Below are 16,231 nucleotides of genomic sequence, written 5' to 3'. Positions count from 1 at the left end.
TTTGGATTCATTTTATTTATGTGCTTTTCTTTTTCTCTCTGAAAACTCATCAGCTTTACTTTCATCCCACTTGATGCAGGATAAGATGTTGGACAACATTCAAAACATAAAAGGATATCAACAATAACACTTTCATTTTGGGGATAGGCTTGCAAAACTGGTCTGGTATCAACAGAAAACGCATAAACATGCAAACAATAACACATCTTTCAAAAGAGATTACAGTTTTGCATTAAAAAATTCCATAACACATAAATTGACACATTTATTTTTTGGCTGTAGTTCTCTTAATGGCCAGAAATGTCGCCAGAAACAAATTTCTTACGCCAAGTTATTGTGTAGTTATGCTAATGTTAACACATTAGTCTGGGGATAAATGACTCCCTCGTGCTTTTCTGTTACACTCTCAGGAAACATCCAGAGAAAATCTTTTGGGTTAGAGATCTGTTGAAGCTGCTGCACAGATTAACAAACAGTCACAGGAGCAATCACCAGGTTTTTCAAAGAATCCAACTGTTGCATGACTGAATAGATAGTTTTACTGTTCTGCTTTTGTGCTGCATCTGTGATCATTATCGGTAGAAGAAACTGAAGCAAAGGAATGTTTTTCTTTGCCTTAGAACCCTTTGCCAATGGCAAAACAACTTGCTATGACAAAACTGACATGTCTACTTTGAGTTTTGGTTTAACTGTGTGGTGCTCCTCTGATGGAAACGACAGAAAAAACCCATTAACATTCATGTTGTAGTGCAATTACACATTTTATTGGATTTGTTTAAGAAAACTAAGGATTATAAAGTTTTATTTCGTTTACCTTCTTCCCACAGAGCTGTGTTTTTATAACCACAGCTTGCTTGGCACACTGATATTCATTGTTTTGGCAGCACAAAATTATGACAACATTATGATGCCCATAAAGTATATATACAAACTCTCACAAATGGCATACAGACACGTGAAAACCGTGTGCATATCAGGGGAGTCAAAACTAAAGAAAATGTGTCATATTTCAAACTGTTTTTTTCACCTTTGTAAATGTCAGTGGGTCAGATGACTGCTGTGTCATCCATCTCCTGGGATCGTGATCGCACAAGTATTTGGTCCCCATGGCACCTGTTGAATTATCCCATCACCGCCGTGGTGTCAGGCGTGTGACTTGTTCACGGCGTTTCTTGTCCCGGTCCAGCTCTGATCATGGCAGTAACTTTTTGAGTCATGGACAAGTTGGTGTTCGAAGCCCACTCTTGACTGAAAAGCATCTGTCAGTCACTCCAGCCCCTCATATCTGTCATGATCACACTCACATGGACTGTATAGACGCTGTTCTAAGTTGTGGCTTACATTGTGACATTGATGGCTGGATAACCTTGCTGAAGACAGCTGCATGTCTCTATTTTAGCTTGATATTGAGTATGACAACTGACTAAGGGCATGAGGACATAGCAGTGCATATGCTTTTCATGCTGTGCAAAATTGCTGAAATCCTCTGCGGTTTCTGACCAAATTAGACCAAAAAACTCAAGAATCTTAGTATTACTAAACTTAAAATACAGAATTTCAAAAGTTGACTCTGCCAAAGCTTTAACTATAAAGAGAAACAGCTTCAGATGGTGGTCATATTGTACTTGTTCACCCCCAAAGTGTCGCTTCTTATTTGAGTCGCCTTTTCTTGGCTGACGGAGGGCTTCCCCAACACATACTTGCCTATCACGGCATCACAGGATGATTTGTGATATTGTGCACTGGGGGATCATAATCCTTCACCCCACAGCTCTTTTCCAAAATACTTTACGGGATATTTTCCAAATGAGGTGTCGTTTGGGCTCCTTTTGCTTGCCAGCTGCCCACCTGTGCTGGCATGGAAGTCCTCTCCTCCTCCCCTTGTTTTGTGTGGGAGTCAGCCAGCGACGGCCAAGTCAGAGCCACATTTGTTTTGCGCTAATCCCCCTCATGAGAGAGGCTGCTTTTATTACGGGAGAGGGCTTTGATCCCCAAGAGATGAAGACAAAAAACACTTAAGCTACTTAGACAGCCCTTTTTCTTTTGCTTCCTTCTTCATTTCTTGGGTCATCCCTTTGCTTCTGTGCTCCCAAGATATGTAGCATTGGAGGAGGGGGTCACTGGGGTTATGCAGGGTGGTGGCCCCCATGTTAGAATGCTATATATTGTTTAAAAACTACAAATGACAAAAAATATGCAAATGCAAACATATTTGCGTCTTTATGCATTGAAAGACCTTTTCAGTGGGTTAGGAAAAAGTTTGACTATTTGTTTAAAGAACAACTCCAATCATCAGCTTGGACGAGGAAAACAAAGATGTGCATGGATCTAGTCGTCTAAAAGGGGATGCATCGGAATGGAGTGGAGCAGGGAGTTTGTGAACTGTTGACTGTAGCACCCATGACAGATATACAAACTTTTTCGAACTGGATTTTTTTCTGCGCCTGATTCATTTTGATTGGAATAAAGAAATATTTAGAAATGCAGTTTTAAGCTTAATTTTCTTTACATATGTCCTCCATCATGAGAAAAATGCAACAAAAACAAGTCAAAAACACAATTTTCATCGTAGTGCGTCTTTAAGTACCCAAATAAGCACTAATTGTCATCCATGTCTTGAGAGATATCATTTACCTTGTTAGCATGCTGCTTCTGCAGTGGCGCACAGTAATTATAATTACTGCAGTGGTGATCATAGCCAGACCCTCGCCGAAGTGAAAAGGATGGCTTGTCTGTTGATGTGTTTGTTTTTCATCTGCTGTGGCCCAAAGGACCTTTTCACTGACCCTGAACCTGAAAAGTATATGGATAAACACTTTATTCAAACTCCAGGTGTCCAACACACACTCATGCACGCACACACACACACACACACACAGAGAAAGAGAGATGCATTCCACAGTCGAACTGGCAGCAAAATGCATCCACTGAGGGGTGAAATCGCTCAAGTCCTTTTATTTTAAATCATTTCTTATTCACAAAACCGTTCCTCCCTTTTCAGTTCCCTGTTGCAGTCTTGTTTTCTCACACAAACTTGCACTATTGGAAGGTTAAGGAGTCCAGCTGCTGCCAGATCCCCTTCCAATGTCACTCACAGTAATCAGTCTGTCAGTATGGTAATTAACCCACAGAGTAAAGTAAGCACGACTACTGAACTGCCCCACTCCATCTAGCATTCCTGTTCTCCTCTCACTGGTTCTGCCCACTCCCCTTCACTCAAGCCACAGGTCCAGATTGCTCATTTGCTGATTGTGAGAGGCTCCCATGCCAAGTTTTACACCCAGGAAAACAACACAGTGCTGTCTTTGGTTATTGGTGAGTAAAAGACAACCTGCTACACAAAACAGCAGATTTTAGCTCACAGTTGTTTGCAAAAGTTTTGGTAAAACAGTCAGTGATTTCTGAGAACGCGTAAACGTTCATTTAATAGTTTAAAGTCATTGTAGTAAATTATTAATAATTCTTCTGTTTGCATTTTATTATCAAATTAAATAAATAAAAACCATAGAAATACTTATTTTACCATTTTAGCTATGAAACAAAGTGGTGTAAGATTGCTCAATTTACTTGATTTTCTTTATGCACATCATAACGACTGTTTATTTGAACCTTTATGCAAAAGATCAATAACTCATTTCAGAAAATTTCTATTTAAAAGGTTGCTCCATCATCAAAAGTTAAATTGCCATTATGATGGCGATTTAGAAAAAACGCCCAACATGAAGCATTTCAACATTGTAATGTATCCAACATAACAACAAAGTGCTAAAATCTGTAATTTTTTTCATAAAACATTTTCCTCTTACCTTCTTGTTTGTCTCAAAGATTTACCGTTGTGATTCAGCAGTAAATGACAGACACACACATGACACACACTGGATCACATCTAACTGGCAAAGAGTCTGCCATTACGCTCAGGAACTAGGAGTTATTAGACCTGAGCTAAAAGTGGAGTGGATGTAGGTCTGAGATGCGTTAAGGGACACATGCATGACTTCAAATGAATGTTCACCATTGGTCAGCTGAATAGAAAGGCTGTATGAAAACGTATCCACTTACAAGTTCATGATGATATTTAAGAGATCTTTTTATAACCTTAACCCATTCCTTGTCATTGCTTTTTTTTTTTTTGGTTATATTATTAAGATTTAGATAAGTTTTGTTTTCTAAAAAGCAGAAAACCATAAAAATGATTATTTTAGTGTTTGTGTAATTCCCCAAAAAATGTTTCTTAATGTGATCAATAAATATTAGAATTCAATTTTAAATTCTGACTTTGATGAAAATGGAATTTCTTAGCATGTTTTTTTTTTTTTTTAGCATTTCTCTGATGATGAACAACATAAAGGGGACAATAAGATTAAAATTAAAATCCTGGGGACACAAATTTTAAGCTCAGCTCCATTTTGATGCATCCACTTGTAAACAAATAGATCGATATACATCTTTGATTTCCTCATTCAAGCTGGGGTTTGGCTCGCAACTGAACAGCAGACTAATGTTTAAATTTGTTCTTTATTTTTGTTGCACCAGTAGTGTTAGGTTGGGGGTGTGAAGGGCTGTAAACAAAGGGATGATGGGAAATGAGCACGGACTTACTCCAACAGTACGCCAACAGTCCCGCCCTCAACTCAGAGGTGAATTTCTAATGAGCTACTGCCGCTCTGCAGAAACTATGTCCTAGAAAATGACAGGTTTTTAGATTTGGCTTAAAACGGCCTAATCATAATTAAAAGACCACTGGGAATGCTTTTTAAATGGGATTTTAAAACTGTTATGGACAGTCACACGTAACATTTGGTTTTGAAGGTTGCACACTTCAAGTATTTTCAGAAGAGCAGGTCATACATTTCTTTTTAATACTGTTTTTCTGTTTCTTTAAAGCATCAGCACGATGGTCAGCAAGCAACTGTCAGTAAGATGCCCTTGAGAAAAGATGGTAGCTTTAGATGGAAGGCAAATTTAATCTTGAAGAAAGGACTGTCTGCACTGTTGTTCAAAATTGACAAAATTTGATTTGTTAGTCTAGACAGCATCACAGAATCATCCGAGGTTGCTGTGGCAACGGCATGCATCAGTAATTTGATGGAGCGTGACATTGGAAACATTTGAGGGTGTAGTGCGGAACTAGCACAAACTCACATGCATGCAGATATGGGAGAGAATTATAGTATTTTATAATTCTTGCAAAAAGCATCTGTGCAAAGAACAACTTTGAATTCCAAAATCTGTCTTCTATCTAATGGATAGTCGTGCTGCTAGCGCTAAACTAGACATGATAAAGCTGGAAGTTAAAATTACATCTCCTCCATAGAAGACAGGATTTAAATAACCAACTTCTATTGCATTGATGGAGTTGGAGACAGAACCATTTTGAACTGCAACATGTTTAGTTTTCCACCTGAAGCTCGTCTGAAAATAAATGTAACCTGAGTCAACGGCAGTTCTCTAGGTAACCACAAGGGGCTGTTAGCTCCTCTTCACTCCAAGGATAATTGTCTGGTCAACAGTGAACTTGACAAGTTACAAAAAAAAATATTGAAAGCTTTTTTTTTTTTGTCTGTGTTCTATATCTTTTCCAAGAAAGCAACAATTGATGATCTTAATTTAATTATAAACTGACTTATCATCAATGAGTCAAATGTCCACACCCACTCACCATAGTTTTAAAGTTATTGCTCCAGGGAAGCCCAGATAAGGCGGAGTCAGTAGCGCACAGGCCATCCCACAAAGGAAAACACACATCTAAGAAAAAACAAAAACACACATTTTATTTATAGAATGGTTGTGACACTTTTTATTCCTTTTTTTTTAAATAAAGATCTGCCCCAAAATAATTTATGAAATTAGATTAGTGTGTTAACCATTTCCAAAAGTGCATTTTGGGTGAGTTAAGTTTGCTCATAGATTTCACACAACTTTCCATTGAAAAGCAATGGTCAAAGTACATGTGGAGCCCAAAGCATATGTTAATTTAAAATTAAGTTGTAGAGATAAATTTTTTTAGATAGGACGTCTACTAATAGACTGACAAAAAGTTGTTCAGATACAAAGTTTTACACTAAATTTAAAAAAAATTATTTAATTAACCCAGCTGATCGTAGTGCTGTTATAATAAAAGATAATAAATTTAAAATACATTAATATTTGGGAGGATCCTATTGAAATCCAATCAAACTATTAACATCAAGCTATCTAAATGAAACCAAAATAATAAAGACAAATACAATTAACATGTTTAAAATGAACTTTAATATAAAGCTTTAATTTTTTTTATCATCATTGTAGAAATTGATGATTAAATTAAATCAAAAGATCAAAGTTGTACAAGAATCTGCCCTATAGACTTCTCCGTTCATTCATTTAGGTGAATGAATCGACTTAGAGGAGAACATTTAATACATTATTTGAGTTTTCTGCTGATACACACATTATTCAAAAGTAAGGATGTGTTGATGCTCCACGTTGAATTTTTGGGTCAAAGGACAATTTCTTCTTCAACCCCTGGTAGCAGTGGAATTTCATACAGATATGGATGATCTTTTATGGATGTGGAGACCATGGAACTGAAACTCCAGCATGATAAAGTTTTCTTTAAACTTGTTTCATTTGTGTGTCAAAATTATTTTCCGTGAACAATCTTCAGTCACTTCACGCCAGGTTGAAATGGCTCAGCGTCGTCTTTCTAAGAACTATGATGGCTCTGATATATTGTAAATGCCAAGTCAGCGTACCTCCCTGTTGCAGTCAGCATTTAGCTCAAGCTTTTCCTTCACCCATTCAGAGGAGTGTCTGCAGCCTGCACGGTTGTATTTTCCTTTCTTTCGGGGATTGTTTTTCAGACAAACAATCCAGTCCCAACAGGAAACAAGAGGAGCTAAACAGGGGCTGGCATAGAACAGATGGCACAAACTAGGAATCTCAAAGTTACATGCTGACCATTGCAAACCCGCTAGAGAAGCCCGGTCTTGTTTGTCTGAAGTAGATATAAACAGAACTTTGTATATTCCAATTTGACCTCCAGACCTTTTCCCAGAGGTTTAAAATTGGATCCTGGCATGAAAATGTGGCAATTGCTAATTTCATATGGGAAAACATATATGGCCAAAATAAATTCTCAACATTCTGTTGGAGTTCCTGCTCAGCCTAATATACAGTATGTGTTGTGGCTTTCCATAAAGCTGTGTAATGTTCAAGAACCAGAGGTGGCTTTGCAGATGTCCACAAGGGCACTCAAGAAGACTGATGACAAGAATTACATTAATTAGAAAAACTGTTTTTCTTTCCTGAGGACCTGCCAAAAACCGCAACCGCTGTTTCCCCACACGGGGGACCCTGTTTGTTCAGATTACCATGGCAACTGATTAAATACCTCAAACCTTCTCTCGTTTGATTTGCTGAGTTTGTGTGATGCAGCTGCAGAGCGACGCAGAGCAAAGGAGGAAGTTCACATCCAGTTTGAAGAGGAAGAGCAAGGAGGCAGATTCCTCGATAAACACTCACATACATACACTCCTCTGTGTGTTTATGCATGCAGTGTTGGGTTCTGTTTAGGTTTACTGGCTGTGCAGGATCTCCCCCTCCGTTGGCTCCCCCAGTTATGTTTATGAACTTTAATCTGTATGTCCTTCTGCATAATATTAGAGCTAGAGAGACAGTTTTTAACTGTCTGTGAAATCCTCCTAACCTGAAGTTCATTGTGATTTTTTACCCAAAAAACAATGTGGGGGGCTTCCAAATCCCTTTAAGGTATATTGCACCAATGAGGAACATCAAAGATGACATATGATAAGCAACCCTGATTAAATCATGACAAAAAAACTGACATGATGGGAACAGATACTTTGTGAACGTATCATTTTGCATCATTTCAAAGCTTCGTCTTTGTTACTAAAAACTTCCCCAGAGGAGTTACTGACAGCATCACCCTCCAGCGCTCCCATAACACTTGGACTAGTCCAAAAAAACAGAATTTGTTGCCAAAGATTTTAAATGAATAAATAAACAGTAATCTTTATGTTTTCCTTTTATTGATTAGGGGTAAGTCTCAGGATTATTCTTGATACAACTTTTGTTTTACATACCTAAATGTATGCATTTTTAAATTAAATGAAAAAAAAAAAGTATCAATTGCATGTTTTTAAAAAAATGTTGCATTTGTGTATCTAAAGAAAGAAGCTAACTGAATATAAGTAAAGCGTCAAAAACCTTTAGCCAATTGGCATTTAAAAAAGGCCGCTTTGGTGTCGCCTTTTAATCGGTGGCTTTTATCCTGTTGTGCAGCAATTTTTGAGTTCAAAGGTAACATTTTCAGGGGTTTACCTTCAGACTGACACCTCCTCAGTTTTCTGTTGGAAACGTGCCCGCAGCAAATCTGGACCCAGCCTTTAGGAGCAAGCTGTAAATCATCACCTTTTTGAAACCTAATCTTCAATCGTCAGACCTCTGGTATACTGTAAAATATAAACTCTCTCATGTTTCAGCTTACAAAATAATCTGGGTGCACAGACAACCAGGATGTAGTCTGAGACTTCTGAGTGTGTGGGTTGGATGTCTTTCTACCATGGTGTCACTACATTTGACCTTTTTTTATTTCTTTCTTTTTTCACTGAGATGCTTGATTGAAGGTTTGATACTTTTCACTTTGAGGTTATAAAGTATCACTTTTGCTTTGGTAATTTGCTGGTTGATGTAAAACCACCATTTCCTGTTTGTCTCACCAATATCAAGGAAGTGTCATTTTGCCACACAAATGCGATCCAGAGTTAGACCTCGTTCGGCAGGAGCAACCCTCTCCCGAACAGAGGTCATCTGAGGTCATGCACGTTTCTTTAAAAAAGCTGAATGCTGGGAAATAAAAAGCACTTTCATTTCCCTCATAAAGTGCAGCTGTTCAGAGCAGCAATGGAAAACATAAAACCCAGAAATGTGTTCAAAAGGTTATGTGATGTAACTTTAAAGGGCTGTCTATTGTAGAAAAAACAGCCTTGTTTACTGTGTAAACACATTTTATTTTGCTTTCCTTCGGACGTGACGTTGTTATGCCGTCACTTTGCCTTGATGTAAAAAAAGAAGAGCTGAAGTGACATTTTAAACACATTTTTAACTTTAATATTGTTTTTTAATTTAAAAGTCCTAGTCCTCAAATGTTCTTGGTTGTATTTTGTTGTCCCTGAGATCGGACATCATTTCCTCTCCATGATGTAACAACAACAGAACTTGACTCACTCGTACCAAGAATTAGAACAATAGTTCTTTACACGTGTATAAAATAAAAGCTTAGATTTTCAAAATAAAAACCACTGTGTATTTAGTTTTTTTTAATTTTTTACATTATTCCATAAATAACAAAAGATTTTTATATATAAAAAAGAAGATATTTTGTATTTCATTCAAAACGTATGATGATATCAACTTTTCTGACACGTGTTTCATTTTCAAAGTATTTACAAAATATTATGTTTTAAAAAATTTGACAGAAGTTAATCACACAAGACAAGAGCATCCTATATGTTGTTTTAATTGCATTTGTCTAGTTAAAAATGCTAACTTAAACCTAGTTTAAAGTTGTTTGGTGAAAAACAAGACTAGTCTGTAGTCACTGTTTTCTGTTCTGTTCTTTCTGTTTTTGTACTTCTTTCTGAAATGCATAAAGACAAGTGGATGACAACCCTCTTTTCTTGTACAGCCATGCTGTTGTGAGATGTGTAGAATAACATCTGGCTCTGTTGTGCTTAAATAACCACAGACCTCCCTGAAAAAGACATATGTCAAAGAAGTCATCCATGTCACTTGCACTGACAAACCCCCATGGGTCACACTTAACCACCAGCTGCCAATGTTGTGCTTTCAAGAAGATCCTGATCACTATGTTTCGGAGAGAAATGTCACCATCTTTACTCCATTTTCCTTTAAACAATATTTGTATGGCTTGAAATATGTTTTTAGGGTATTTAGTATAAATGCAAAGCTGAGAACATTTGTGTTGTTTCACCAATCTTGCACTTTCTTTATAAACTCCAAATCACTTTGCTCATATTGTAAAGTTGTTTTGGCCCTTTTTTCTGACAGTTCAGTACTGTCATTTTTCAAGAATTTATATAAGAATGTGTAGATTCATCACATTTAATGCCCAATTTAATATAAATAAAAATATTATTGAAGATAAAAATCGAAGGTTTTTGCCTCTTTGTCTGCTTTGACAGCGCACTTCTCAGGTTTGCCCACTTTGACTCCTTACCTCAATTCCATCAGCTGTGTGTTTGTGGCCATGTAAAAACGCATGAAAACAAGATTAGTTCATGAAGCTAGTTTAGTACTTTGACCAATATAGCTATAGTAGAAATTGTCATTCTTTTAAGTAAATTGACAAAATGATTCTTACAGGAGATCCAGGTTTGTGACTTGGGCCGAATTCTTTCCCTACCCTTACGGCTCCCATTAGATGACGTCATCAATGGTCACGGGTCAGCTACGTAAGCGCAGATCTGCTAGCGCTCGGAAATACATAAAAACCTTGAAAAGTCATGCTAAAACAAACAGTTATTACTTACATTTATAGGTAAACTTCTGTACATCAGAGCACACCCACATGAAGAAAAGTGCTTCTCCTCAGCGGCACAGCATGACGCCCTTAAAAAACATTTTTCAGACAACCCTACCCTATCTTAATACCCCTACAACTGGAGGGATAGAGGAAGAATTTGGATTCGACCTTGGTCTAACAAATGGCATCTTTTAGTGACTTTAATCATCATCATCACAATAAAATAAGTTCAAAAGTAATTGCCTAATTAAATAACCCACATTTGTATTAAATTTTGTTGCTAGAACATGGAAATTTCAAATGCACAAAAAAGAAAAAGTGGAAAAAATAAAAACACTACATTTTGGTAAAAAAACACTTCAAATGTATATTTATCTCACATAGTGTTTATTATTTACAATGAAACAACTTTTTTGTTCAGGGTTATTTGAAGTCACTTTTATCAGATTTTCAGCTGTTATTATCTTGCCTGAAATGTGTCATTAAACGCTATAAGAGTATATATGATTCTCTAAGGTCTTTCCAGAGTTAATGACTGAATGATTGTTTAAAAAAAATCAATTCCTCATTACAGCACGGTTTTAGTGTCAAATATAAAATGAATCCAACGTACAATAATCTTGGATGTGAATTATAATCACAGAAGAGCAAAGCCTTTTGGAGCCAGAGAGTAAAAATATTTCTTTTTGCTGGGCTGAGTACTGAACTGTCTTGCTTGTGCAACAACCCCATGGTGGTCTCTCTTGATCTGATCCTGCTCCATATACTTTAGTTTTTAAACCAGCCTCAAGACTGAGGTGAAAAAAGGGTTTCTAAACAAACAGGGAAACACTCTGAATACATCATGTAGCTGACAAACCACCTGCAGGAAAAAAAAAGTCAACAATGTTCCAAATCTGGCTCACAGGCTAGAATTAATTCATTGTTTACTTCCAAAAGCCATATGGTTATATTTCCTTTAATAAAATATCCCAAACAGTTTTTGTTGACAGTCCCCACGGATGAATCTGTAAAATAATGGATCATAACTACTCAACATCTGTTACGCAGATGCTGAGTGTTTACACATCTCAATCAAAATGATGTTTCTACATCAGAATGGGCCACTAATGATGAGAAACATTGATCAGATATGAATAAATAGGATTTTTGTTTCAGACTCCTTTAGTTGAATTTGCCCTTTGGAAGTTTCTAAATTTATAGTGATTTTATGGTTTTTGGGCTTTCTCAGTTACTACTCTTGTATTTACAATGAACATGGTCTAATGGTTTAATGATCAAAATCACAGTTTGCTTTGTGGAGGAATTTTCTGCTTCCAAAAGGATGTTCTTACCAGATAGCAGTGCTTGCAATGTATTTATCACAGATACAAACATGGCTTTAAAGGTTTAGTTTAGTCCAATGCCTTACACAGACCACTTCATGACCAAAATTCAGGGTGAAGTATATACAAAAACAGGCTAAAAGTAAGCACGTTTAGCACAATAACTTAAGATGTGTGTAACAGGAGCTGCAGTGATGAAGATTCACTTCAAGCTGCAGAATAATTTATTATTTATTTCTGTATGTTTCTTAAATTCCCCTTGCCCATCCATGCTTCTGTGCAGATTAAGATAGTTTCGGGAAAATCAACACAAAGTGAGAGGATGGTATAAAATGAGTTAATCAATCACTGCAGACCAGGGGGGTATTCCAGGAAGCATGTTTAAACTACTCGGATTTTAACCCTGAACTCTGCCTGAAATCAGCCTGAACTTGCTCATTCTGGGATTTTCGGTTCCAAAAGACCGGATATGAGTTTATTATTAATTATTTAATAATAATAATAATATATTAATAATATAATTATTAATTACGCTGGACTTGGTAACCCTGGGTTATTGCGCGTGCACAGCAGGTACATAAAGACATTCTCTATGGATCGCCGATTTCTTGAGTCACCATGGAAACGCGTGGAGAAAAAAATGAGAGCGCTATACTTCAGTGAGACGGAGTCAGAGATTTAAATGACAGGGTATGAAGATTATACGCTCATCAAAACAGTAATATGGCTGCATCATCAGCAAAAGAAAGTTTCTGCTTGGAGAAAAAGAATGGACAAAGTAAACGCACGAGTTTCTATCTCATTTCTATTTTCAGTGTGACACATATATATATAACTTATCCAACATAAACGAATTACTTCAATTGGTAACAAGTAATTGAGTTAAAAATGTTCAACCTAATTCATTATGTCTACCCAACTCAATTATTTTTAAAACTCAAATTTACATATTTATCTAACTAAATGTCATATTACTCAAATTCAATTAACTGTTTTTCCATCTTAATTTATTGTACTTCTTGACCTCTCATTTGTCTAAGTTTGAGCCTATAGATATACATTTCCCATTTCTCCAACTTTAACTTTACACTACCTCGCAGTAGGGGTGCTAAATAACCCATCATCTTCTCCCTCCCTCTCACTCATGGTGCAGGGGTGCTTGGACATCACTTCCAGCAAGCAGCAGATGTCTTTTTAGCACCCTACCCGCCAATTTCAACCGCACCTTAGACATTTAGGGCCCCTTGGTGGGGAGGGTGATGGGACATCACTGTGAGTAATCACGAGATGTCCCCTCAGTGCCCTACCCACCAATTTTAACTGCACCCCCCTTAGTACACACACCCCTCCCCCCTCAAAATATACATTCCAACACAAACATACACACATGCACACACACACCCTCACAAACACACATACACGCACAAACATTTTGCAAGGAAGGTGGGACCTAGGACCATCTGTCCCCTACCCCTTCCCTGGTGGGGGGTACGGGGCCCTTGGCAACAGCGGCCGTGTCCCCTGGGTGCCGGTTTCCTGGGCCCGGCGGTGCTCTCTCCGCCCGGGGAGGGGGGTTCTGGTCCTTGCCCCTGAGCGCTGGGCCCCGCCAAATTTCCAACTGTGGCCGAGCCTGGTCGGGCCAAGTTTACAACACCCCTTGTGGGCCCAACTGTGGGCCGGGTGGGTGGCTGCCTGGAGTGCGGAGCGGGTCTCCCTTGGGGGGGTCCTGGCTCGTACCTGGGGTTGGGGCGGGGGGATGCCCGCGTTGGGCTCTCCCGGCACGGCCGGGGGACTGCTCCCCTGGTTGGGCTGGGGCGGCGCTCTCTTTCCCCCCGTGCCTCCCTGCTCTCTGGCTCTGGGGGCCTTGCTGCGGTCCTGCTGGCCCTGGCCTGGGTGGCAGATTTGGTCGCCCGGGGGGCGGTTGTTCCCTGCCTGCTGCCATGTGGCGTTGGGGGGTTCCAGCTGCCGCTGCTGTTGCGGCGGGGGTCTTGGTGTGGGGATGGCTGGGCACTTTCCTTCCTTCTTTCCACATTCCACCGTCCATTTTAGAAGAACATAAACACTCACCTGAGCACAGGTGTTAGCTCACCTTTGCACTAATAGTTTGCATGATTAAATGAATGAAATATTTCACACTAGTTGGTTTAAAGGCATAAGTATGCGTGTGTGAACATTATCTGTTTTGTGTACATGTTGACATGTGGACATTTTTGCAGCCAGCAGGTGTGTTGATAACATTTGAGTGTGTGTGTGGACAGGCCCCGCCCTTTTTGTACTACATTTGAACCTTACCGTAATGATAAACAACCAGTAAACTTGCTGCTCTATGCTGCTTCATGGTCTTATCCCCCCTCCCCTCCTATTATCACCCTCCAACCCCCCCCCCTCTAACATCCCTCTCTCTTTTTCCCTCCTTTCCTTTTCCGTCCGGTCCAACAGCAAAGATTTTCAAACATGATTGAAATTAATAAAGTTTGGCCTCAATTACAAAAGTGGTTTATTCAGACATACCTTTGGTTTGTCTGAAGATTAATAACCCCTCTTGTTAAATTAAAATATGTCCAACACAAGAGGCCCTCAGTTCTCATCTGCCTGCCCAGCTGTTGGACAGGACAAGCTAAAAAAAACAACAACAACAATAAAACAATATGACATTTCCCATTTCTCCTACTTCAAATTTACATTACCAACCAGTAGGGGTGCTAAATAACCCATCATCTTCTCCCACCCTCTCACTCATGGTGCAGAGAAATTTAAACATAACAGGACAAATAACTAGACAAAACACATAAAACAGGTCAACAACTAAACACATTTGGTCATAAATCCACACTTAAACCCAAATCCGTCCAGACAGGCAAAGGGAATGGTATCCCACAATTCCTTGCGGTGCCGATCTAACAGCAGCACCAAAGTTACACCTACTTCATTGAATTGATTTAAATGAAAGTAAAATAACTGTCTGATAACTATGTGTTATTTTTAGCTGACTTAACTAAAAATAATTGATTTATCTTAACTGAAGCAAATAATTAAGTTAGATCAAAGTAAAAAGGTTCATCTTTCCAACATCCATGTGTGATCTTATCACCCTCTCATGGAGGAAAAAGTATTATCTGGAAAAGGTACATAAGGTTTGTTAAATTTGCTCTAAAACACTGTTTTTGCTTTTTGAAGTGCTTCAGTGCAAAAAAATGTAAAGCAAAAATGCAAGTAGCCAGAAAAATGACTATGAAGAGATAATATATTCTTTAAAAAGGCACTCTACAAATTACTATGGAGAATAGACGGATCAGCTGACTTGTAACGAAGTGGTTAATCCTTACAATAAAATGATCAAGATAAACCTTAAATGTCGTCGGCTACATAAGGCAAAGACGTAGTAGACAGAGTAGATATTATATAAAAGTATGTTTGAATAACATCTCATTACCCCTAGTTCTGCGTGGATTTGATCACGCATATATTAAAGCAGAACATGAGAAAAGCAGTGTGCACACATTCACACTTCTAAAAGTTTCTGTGAAACACACAGGAGCTGTTTTATCCAGCCACATTTGCATACCACGTCTGCATGTTCCAGTTTAAGATTAATTTAAATATGAATGATGAATGCAGAGTGTGCTGCTGTCACAACAGATGGGTGATAGACTGTGACCTGTCAGGAATTGGTTGACAACGCCTGGGAAACGAAGAATTCCATTCTTTAGAATGAGTTTCCAACAAGTCTGTTGATTCTCTTTCTGTCTATATAGTGAAAACATTAAAACCTTTTGGAACCCGTTTCAACAAAAAAAACCCTCAATGACTTCACTTCAATGTTTTATTCAGTTTAAAACCTTTTCTTTTTTTGGTTTCTTTCATTTAATGCAACTAAATTGATTGCCTCTATACACCTGGGATTGTCTTTTATTAAATCTTAAAGAAATTGAATCTAATTTACACCCTGCCCTATTTTATATTATTATTTAAGACTCAATTGCTTACATGACAAGAAAAGTATTTGATAAAAATCTATCAGTTTGGATTTATTAAGTTCTCCTGACTTTACGAAGTTATGAAAAGTAATGGGAAAGACTACACTGATTGTGTTCTTTAAAATCAGTGTCCTATTGCAAGGTCAACCCTCTATACCAAAACATTTCTTAGCCCAAAGCATGTTTAACTCCTAGCCCTCCTGAGTGAGGAATAAGGAAAAGCAAATGAGGCCAAAAATAATTCTAGGAAACATCAGCCTTCAATGTCCTGCAGTCACATTTCAAAACGTATTTGCTGTTCAGTCATGTTAAACTAGAAACTGGAAAGAGAAAATGATGAAATTTACACAAGGCCAGCTCCCCGTGTTGACTGAGAAAGCAAG

At 38.1% G+C, this 16,231-nt stretch overlaps 1 long non-coding RNA gene across 2 annotated transcripts in view; it reads right to left on the bottom strand.

Moving 5' to 3' along the window:
• Positions 1 to 16,231, bottom strand: part of LOC110017700 — a 48,503-nt gene that overhangs the window by 9,393 nt on the left and 22,879 nt on the right. Inside the window, exons 3-4 of one of the 2 annotated variants that reach the window (XR_002293187.1) lie at positions 5,660 to 5,745; positions 2,635 to 2,793 (exon numbers count right to left, since the gene is read on the bottom strand). This is a non-coding gene — a long non-coding RNA (uncharacterized LOC110017700). The remainder of the gene's footprint in view (positions 1 to 2,634; positions 2,794 to 5,659; positions 5,746 to 16,231) is intronic. The other variant, XR_002293189.1, reaches the window with a different exon arrangement.

Source organism: Oryzias latipes, chromosome 24 (genome assembly GCF_002234675.1).
Source record: "Oryzias latipes chromosome 24, ASM223467v1".
NCBI lineage: Eukaryota > Metazoa > Chordata > Actinopteri > Beloniformes > Adrianichthyidae > Oryzias > Oryzias latipes.
The sequence above is the reverse complement of the archived record's forward strand: the minus strand, read 5'-3'. Positions and strand labels throughout refer to the sequence as shown.